This window comes from Scatophagus argus, chromosome 17, assembly GCF_020382885.2.
Source record: "Scatophagus argus isolate fScaArg1 chromosome 17, fScaArg1.pri, whole genome shotgun sequence".
In the NCBI taxonomy this organism is placed as follows: Eukaryota; Metazoa; Chordata; class Actinopteri; family Scatophagidae; genus Scatophagus; species Scatophagus argus.
Window position 1 is genome coordinate 18,991,226 of NC_058509.1, and position 9,608 is coordinate 19,000,833.

At 38.4% G+C, this 9,608-nt stretch overlaps 1 long non-coding RNA gene across 1 annotated transcript; it reads right to left on the reverse strand.

Moving 5' to 3' along the window:
• Positions 1-280: 280 nt before the first annotated feature.
• LOC124074551 lies at positions 281-2,798 on the reverse strand. Its single transcript, XR_006845872.1, has 3 exons — positions 2,676-2,798; positions 1,358-1,471; positions 281-1,175 (listed from the first exon to the last, which is right to left on the reverse strand). It is a non-coding gene; the product is annotated as an uncharacterized LOC124074551 (long non-coding RNA).
• Positions 2,799-9,608: the final 6,810 nt, after the last annotated feature.

A 9,608-nucleotide genomic window follows, 5' to 3' on the forward strand; every position in this document is an offset into this window, starting at 1 on the left:
TTTGAATAACAGCTTATTCTGTTTTTCTTTTTCAACATTCACCACTCAACATGTCGAAATAAACGGGCACCTGCACCATAGAACTATTATTATGGCTTTTTTCTGTGAAACCTTTCCTGAGCAAGACACAAAGAATTGTTTTCTATAGTTCAAAGTGTTCTAAATTATTATTTGACAGAGAAAAGAGAAAAGTAACACAACTGTTAGTTGTATAAAAGTTTTGTTAACATAAAGTATACATTGTATATATGTCAATCCTGAAAATGGTAGCAGTTGTGAAATCCACATCAATATGCCTTAAACCCATGATAATCAGCCTTTAACATAAGCTAGTGGTCTTTTAAAGTCTAACATTCTCCATAATTTACAAAATGAGGAGACAGTGAAAGTTAATAAAGAACTTAATCATTCATGTCCAATCAAAGATGGCTGCTCTGTGCATCAACAATGGTTAAAGCTGTAGAATATAAAGTTTGTAAGCACTTCTGTCCTATTTGTGTTTCATTAAATTACACACAGACAACATTATCAGTGTTCTATCTGTGGACATATTGCTGCGGCGTTGATCTTAGAACTAAGTTTCAGACAGAACATTTTTTGAAATTGAGCACATATTTTGTTCTACAAGTTTGATGATCTAGCGACTACTGACAGGGTTAGTTAGTGAACAACTTTAGTTAACCTTCACTAGTAGTCATGCTATGTGAGCTTAAGTTGCTTTATACTGTGCCATTTATTCCTCCATGGTATTTTGTTCTGGAATTATGTGTGATTTCACTCACTTTTTTCATTTTTCATCAACATTTTTATCGAAGAGGGTAAAGGCTCTGAAATTTCACCATTTAAACTGCTGATGTGCAGAGCACTGATGTTGAGCACGGTCTGACCAGAAGTGGCAATATGAATTTCACTTGGACGCTCACAAGACAAAGCTTCAAGCAGTGTGTATGACCAGCAAGTTTTGTTTTTTTTTCCCGAAGCACTTCATTGGGATTAACCTTTAACTCTGTCCCTGGACGCACAAGGATATAAACAATCGATAGTTCTGGAGCAACAGATCAATCAAACCCTCTCCACAAGACTGAGAGACTGTAATTCACGGGTCAAAGTTCAGTCGTGAGTTGAGGCTGGATCACCTGGCAACAGGATAAAAACGTGCCTTCATTCTTTCCTCGCTGAAATCAGAAAAGGACAAAAATGTTCTACTTTTCATTGCCCATATTTAATTGTATAACATGACAACATACCAAGCTGAAAATCCAAATCAATGACAAGCTTATGATTTCGAAAAGTATTGGTTATGCTGCCAACAGGAGCCCAAGCTACTTTTCATAGTTTGGGAGGACTGAGTACTGACCTTGGCAATAGGTAGTTTGGCGGTGGTAAACAAGTTCTGCCGTGATTGGTGAGTCAAGAAGGAACCTCCCACTCACTGCTGTTCACAAGGCATTTGTGTGAAGAAGAGGGTTTTCTATTGATAACCACACGCAACATCAAAGTTTCACTTAATTACAGTGGATAGGATTCTCTGCTGCAGGCCTGTTTTTGTGAACCACACACTTCACACATCACATCAGGGCATCATTCAGTAAATCATATCTTTTCCACCTGAAACAGCACATCTTTTCACACCTCTCAGTTCCATCGAGTACTTGACGCTGACACTCGATTCGATCAGGCTTTGACAGCCTGTCCTTCCTTGGATGTGACATGCTAGGAAGTCTGGGAATTGCTTATGAATCTACAACAAGAGCTGTCTGTTGTTGTCTCTTGCTACTTCCTGAAAATGGTGTGTCCTTTACTATTTTTACTGACTATGAAATCATTTTTGTTGTCACTGGAGTAATATGAGAAGTATGACTAGAACTGAAGCACTTCTGAATTGGATGAAGTGCCATGATATTTTGCATAGATATTCATGATTCACTGAGAATAAACTACAATAAAACCAGCAGATTAAAGTGTTCATCCAAAAATAAGTCTTAGCGTCGACGGAACAGACTACCCCAAAATATTAACACACATTCATGTCTCCAATATGATGACTTCATCTGGCTGCCTGTCTTTTCTTTCAGTACGCCAAAAGGTCGATAGTCATAAAATGTCTCCACTGCTTGTTAATTGATAAACTGATTGGCATGAAATTTGATACAGTGATCACCCTGACAGGATGAACTGTAACAGCTTTGATTATCCCTTAACTTTTCATATAACACCATCTTCTTGGCAGAGTTTTGATTTCATCAGTACTTTGATTTAAAATCACATACCTACAAAACTAATGACATTCACTCAGAAGAGATGCCATCTTCTAGCACATGTTAGCATACTAGTGAGCTAAACTAAGAGAATGCATGACCGGACGGCAAATATTATATTATATATTATATAATATTATATACCTGCCAAACACATCACAAGTTCACTGGAACATTTAGATCCAGATACAGGAGATGGCAGACACACAGGCAGAGGTTGTTGTGGCACGGGCTGAAGCTTTGGTTGAGAGGAAAATGGAGCGGCAAGCTGATGGTTAGCATATGCTGTGCGGTAGCGAAACCAGGAAGCAAACTAGAAACCGATAAGCTGGTTTATAGCATACTGACAGCTAGCGGATCAAGGTTTGGACTGGTCACTGCGATCCCAGGGCTGAGTTTTGAAAGTTGGACACCTACCTGGGAGCATCGAGACTGTAGCCTCATGTTCTACAGACTCCCAGAGAGACGCCATCAACTGGCTGGTTGGGTCATTCTGTCACAAGTTGAGTGAAACATCTGGAGCCATATGAAGGAGACCACACCCAGAGACAGAGGAGGAAGATGACCACACCTGCTGAGAGAGACAGAAGAGCACTGAAACTGGGAGAAAAAGGAAACATGAGGAAACCACTCAAGGCACGTCCCACAGGGAAAGAAAATATATGAACAGATGTTTTTTATCTATGCCACATATATTTTCTAGCATGCACATATTCGAAATTGGCCCCCTACATATATGTCTTTCAACTATTCTGATACATATCCATATATCAGAATCAATCAGAATCAGAATTGCTTTATTTATCCCCGAAGGGAAATTCTTTATATGCACACATATATTTACATATATAAGCTATACATATATATGCAAATATATGTATGTGCACATATGTTGGAAAATATATGTGGCATAGACAAAGAACATATATGTTCATATATGTTCTTTCCATGTGGGACCGTATAGTGAAAAGGTGTAAACAGCATGATGCAACAACAGTGCTGCTCTGCTGTTGCATCATGTCCATCTGTCCATCCAGTCTGATAAGCTGGAAGACTAAGTTTCCATTTTCAGGGGACTGAATAAGATACAGACATTAGGTTGTTTGATTATTTAATCTTATGCCACTTCCTGTTACAGATATGAGATGTAGTTGAAAGCTCCAAAAATGTAGTAATTGTATCTTTAAATCTGTTATGTTATGCAGAATATGAACGTCCTTACTGAACAACAAACTTCTGTTTTGTCAGCCATATGGGGATATTTTTTAAAATGTTCTTTATCACACACTGGAGGGAATACATGACAACACTACGATCTTAGGCTGCATAAAATCTTCTAAAGTCCACTTACTGTAATGAACTCGAACTTGTCAGGCCGTGATGTCGAAAAATCCGAGCACAAAAGAGGGAAAACTTTCCTGAATGTAAACAGTGTCCAGCTGCATGGAGACACCAGGACCAGCCGAGGTCCTCGGCTTTGCTTCCACGTTGGAAATGAGACAAATCTCAGCCCATCGTTTGTTTGTACCGAAGCGATCACGTGAACGACTGTGTCAGTTAACGACACAGCACGTTAGCACCGTGTTTTAACTTGTTTAAACAAAACAACAGAACACAAGAGCAACGTCACGCATGCAGCCGGCGTAAACAAACTTTTCAATTGCCCACAAAGCCCACAATGCATTGCGGTTTTCCCACTCGGCTACGTCACACTTTGGAGCCCTACAGCCTTCTAAGCCGGCTGTCTCGGTTCGGCTTTATGAGTCGGTAGTTCGCCCGTCGCCGCAGTGTGGATCGAGTTGATGAAAGATGACAGAGTGTGAGGCCACTTTAAAAACTGCTGCATGCAATAAAACAATCAAAAGCTATTGTCTTATACGTTGAATTTTCTTCTGCTAACCTCAATCTGCATTAAATTAAAATACGTACAATCATAAACATATGAACGTATATGCACATTACGTCATTTGCAAATAAAGTGAGATATAAACATTATGTGTGGCATATATGCACCTGACTTTAGCATATATGTGGATATATGTAAGTCATATATGACACATATATTTCCTATATATCCACATATATGACCCTAAATATGGCATTCATGCAACATATATTCTGCATATATTTGGATATTTGGATATATGTTCATATATTTCCTTTCCGTGTGGGACAAGAGTGACCATGACAAAACATCAGCACGGCCATAGTGAGGCTGTGAGCATATGTTTCAAAGCACCACTGTGCCTGTAAATACAGCCTCACAGAACCAATAGTACGTTCCTACGTGTTATAATTGTCACATGTCACATACGTAGCATTTGCTACAGTCTATTCCTTTGCTATAGTGTTTATCTCTTCTAGTATTTTTTTTTCTGTACTGTATTCTAAGCTATTTCCTGTTTCAATGTTCCATTTTCCCCGATGGGAATGAATACACTTTTACTTCTTATTTTGGAAAAAATACAAAACTGACTTTCCTTCCTTGGACTTAGTAATCTGACAAGACTCACAGTGCTGTCTGTGTAGCACTCATTTTGTTCAAGCTTTGAAATATTTTTCAAACAACAGCCAACATTTATTGTGTGCTGTTAGTAATTTAAGGGCTTGCAGTGCTCTGTGCACTATTTCTAATGAGAGCTTGTAAAAAAAAAAGAAAGAAAGAAAAAAAAACCATATGTGTACACACTCACAGAGATGTTCATGGGCATTCATCCTCTTCAGAGCTCCTCTAACTGGCCACAACAGTGTGACATCAACAGCAACTCTTCTATTATTTTAATCTGCTGTTTTGGTCTTATCTGCCAGACACTACAAATTGGTCTTATTTAATTTTAAATGCGAAGTTCCAGTCTGTGGTTGATAAAGTGTTATCTCCCGCATTTTAACAAGAGAATAAGAGACAAACAAGCCTTGGTTATTTTTGAAATTCTCGTCAGTTTGTTTCTCCACTGTTAAATGCATCCTACAACAGCAGTCATCAATTTATGAAAATGTTCAGCTCCTGGGACTCCTCTCTTCTCCTCTCTCTGCTGCTCTCACACCCTCAGTCTTCGAAAATCTATATCCAGTCCAACTGTCCAGCACCACAACAGCGCATCCACACTGCCTCTCCATGTCCTCAGGCTTTTTAAACTTCTCTTAAGCAGTGAGGGCTTCATTTACTCCGGTATGCCTGCAGATTTAATTCATTTAACCACCCTTGTACATTTCTGGAGCCAGATGTCTTTCCCCAAGAGATTATGCTGAAGCTAACTTATAACTGTACATGTTCATTTTCATTTAAAAGCCATGTTTCATATAAGAATGTTCCTTACAGTACTTCAGTTTAAATGCTGTGACCTCTCACACTTCAATAATCTAATAATCAGCACGGTTTAATAGCACAAATGACATTTCCAACATCACTTAATGAGCACACTGCATACATGACCCAGGTGTTCTCAAGTTTTCATCTCAAGAAGCACTGTTAATGGAAGTTCATGCGCTTCAGTGCCTTCCAGGTGTTATAGGGCACAGGGTCATTGTCAGCCAATACTGGAAAAGTGCATGTGAGAGGAAGCTATGTGAGGACAGTGGAGGAGTATATGGTATGTGGAGGAGTGAAGGGAAAAATAACATGAAAAGCAACAATGTTGCTGATTTATGGTGACATCAGCTGCAGCAGATCTCTCCAGAGTAGCTGGCTGTCTCACGGTGAGATAAGAAGAGGCAGATAGGATGTTTCCCTGACAGACAAGGTGACAATCCAGCCTCAGCATGTGTAAACAAGAACGCTGCTATCTCTCCCAGCCCAACGACGGGGTTAACACCTCTGTCCATCAGCTGGGCTCCTGTCATCGCTCATGGGGCCCTCCCCTCCCCGTCTGCTTGTCAAGGCCCAGAAGAAGGGAGGTCGCACCTTTGGCTGCTGGTGTGCGCCAACATGGCTGGCACATGGAGGAGATGGGGTGGCACATGGTGACACGGGCTGCCAGAGCTTTATAGGTTCTCTTCACAGCCTTGGTTGCCAAAAAAGACAACAACAAAAAAAAAAAAACAAGGTTGACAATCCTCTTTGTCTGCACTGTAAACACTAAAGTCCTCAGAGCCAGAAATCCCTTCAAGCAAGACTGAGTGGAGTGTTTGGGATGATACAGTAGTTTGGATTAGCAGCCCGCCAGCAGCTTGTTGTGTCAGTAGTTTTAGTCGTGTCAGAGTGATACTGTTCATCCCTCTTCAAAAGTATCTTAGCATTTTCTTTAGGTTTTCATGTTGCATATATGAACATGTATATTGTCATTATTATTATTACTATTATCACTATTATTACTATCATTATTATTGGTATTATTACTATTAATCAATGGCCATATTAAGGTTGAGTAAGTACTTGACTGAAATGAGTATCTGGTACAAATAATGTATTTTTTACCTTGGAGTAAACTGTTTGCATACCCAAACTCACAATGAAAGAAAATCCTCATTGGTTGACTGAAGTTTATCCATTCAAGTTCATGAAAAACTTCACTGTGTGAATTAGAGATCAACTGATCAACTGTTTTTTGTTTTTTTGGTTTTTTTAGGAGCGGATACTAATTAATTAGGATACTAGTTAGTAATCAAGGAGATGGATAACCAATATTTGGAACAGATACACATTTATAGTAAAAAAAAAAAAAAATCTTAGTCTCAAAATTTAGGATAACAAGTGATGGAATGTAATTAATTCACTAAGTACAGTACTTGGATTTTATTTGAGTATTTCAGTTTACTGGTATTTTATACTTCCACTCACCTACGCACTTATTGTACTTTTTACTACATTTATTTGACAACTTTAGTTACTAGTCACATTGAGTGAGACCATCCAGTGGTGACTACAGACAGAGACAGGTGGCCTTATCAGAGCCAAAATATTATCTTTTAAAATTAATTCACTTCATTGGAAATCGGACACAAAAAAACAAAGACGAAAACAAACAGGTACTGATAATCGGAAAAATGCTGACTGACAACTGACCAAGGCCAATAATCACTCTGTCCCCGCTGTACATTGATCTGATGACAGAGCATCAGTGCTCATTTGGTCAACAAAGCAGAAAAATGAAAAGAAATAAATAAAAAAAATAATAAAAACTAAAGGACAAAGTGAAAGACAAATGGACAAGTGAAGGTTTTAATGAAAAGTCTTATTAAAGAAAGAAAACAATGTCTAGACATATAAAAATAATCCCTCTCAATCATCACTTGTGAGCTATTAAAAACGTGTGACAGTGTCTGTATCTACAGAGACCCTGCCTTCTGTCTGTGTTTTCATGGTTTCTCATTATTTTGAGATATTCTGGATATTTCTGTCGACGATTCTGAAGAAAAAAAGAGTTAATTGCCGAATGTCATTCCCAGGTTGTCGCATTTTGGGCTGGTGGCGATGAGAATGACACTCGGCAATCAACTGTCTTTCTCTTGAATCACTTAATGGTGTGTTTCCAAACGGAAAGCAACAATTGCGGCACACCTTGCCTTCAGATGACGTGCACGCATCTGTGATTCGGAAATGGTCTGTCTCTAACAGTTATGTCACAGATTCTCTGCAGAAACAGATTTTATGGGCTATATGAATCAACAATCCACTGACAGTTAGACAAGGCGCAGCAACAAAGCAGCTGGAACAAACTATAAAAATATGGAGGCAGCACACTGACATTTATTGCAAAACATAACATTATCATGTGCTGTGGATGTAAAGTTTTCGTCGTGTTGCTATCCAAAGAGATGCGTAAATTCCAGGATTAATGTCAGCTGTCAGCCATGGAAATATTCCTCAAGATGTTCGCTAAAGAAATCTTTACTATTTTATGATTTCTGAATAAAAAACATACAAAAAATGAATGACAAAAGTAAGTTTGACTAATGTTAATTTACATTGTTTTTGAGATAAGACAAAACCAAACTTAGGTGCAAAAAACACTACATGGCAAAAGCTGAACAAGGCATTTTACATTTTTTTCCATTTTTTTCTTTTGCTGCAGTACTTCAGCACCAGGTATATCGACACAGTCATTGGCCACCATCAGTCAGTGTATATGTCAACCACTGACCACATGTTCATCAAGTCATGGTTGGTAGTTGTGTTGCACTGAGTTCCCCACTGGATGAATTTTCCTGATGACAATGGTGACTATTCCCTTTAATCAACAGTTTAGCCACTGACGTGTTGCTTTATACTGAAAACATGCGGCCAGACTTCCATTACATTTGCTGTTGATGTTCATGATCACGAGAAAAATAACATAAAATACAACAGAACCAGTAAAGTGCCATGCATTATGCTTACCTTTCATCTTTCACAACCATCACGAAAAAAATGTTCACCGATATAGACAAAACTCCTACTCCGTAATTTTACGAGGATTCCAGAGGATGAACCTTTTCCATTTTGGACTTTTCATATACTTTCTTATAGTGCTACCTTTCAGACAAAATTTAAAAGGATAATTTCACTTTATTTGGGTCCCTTTTCTCTTCTTTTGGCCATTCATTTTGCACAGCCAAGTCACTGATTGAGGTTGTCCAGTTTTCCAGTGTAAAGAGAGTTTATTTTTGGCATCCAATTTATCGAGTTTGTATAATCTGGACAAACTAGTAGCTTTAAAATGTTTGTCTTGTTTGCCTTTTTTACAGCATATTCCAGAAGCTGGGAAATTATATTGATAGTCAAGTGGTAAAAACTACAAAAAACCCAATTTCCCCAAGAAATCACTAAAGTTTTCCAATTCTGATCGGAATCAACCTTTAACATTTACATCTAGACCCATTATTGTAAGGCTCTGAAAAATAACAAAAATCTATGGTAGATGTTTTAACTGTATGGTGTAAGGAACATTTCATCCTCTTGGGGCCACTAGTGGGGCTTTAGACTTGTGTTACTTGACAGAGGCACAAGTTTTTATCCTTCACTTGCCTCATTCTGAACCACAACTGCACCTCGCAACCTTGTGATCTGGCAACCCCAAGAGCAGTGAAGAACTGCTGTCTGTATATCGTTTTTTTTTTTTTTTTTTAATGGGATAGATATTGTTACCAAGAAATTTTGTAATGTTACATCAGTAAAGGGTGTACTATGAGAAATAAAAGAAGGGGTGAAGATGGTCCATAAAATCTACTGGGAGCAGCTTCAACCAAGACTGCCTCTCTATAATTGGTGTTTAAGACTGATAAGAAAGGTTTAAATCCCTCTTTGTTAAGCTTAAAGAGCTGCACTGAAAAAAGGTCTGGATAACCACAGCTCTTGTTTCCAAAGGCTTCAATTAAGGCTGCAACTAATAATTGTAAATATTCTCTGTTCTAAGATTATTTAACAAACAAACC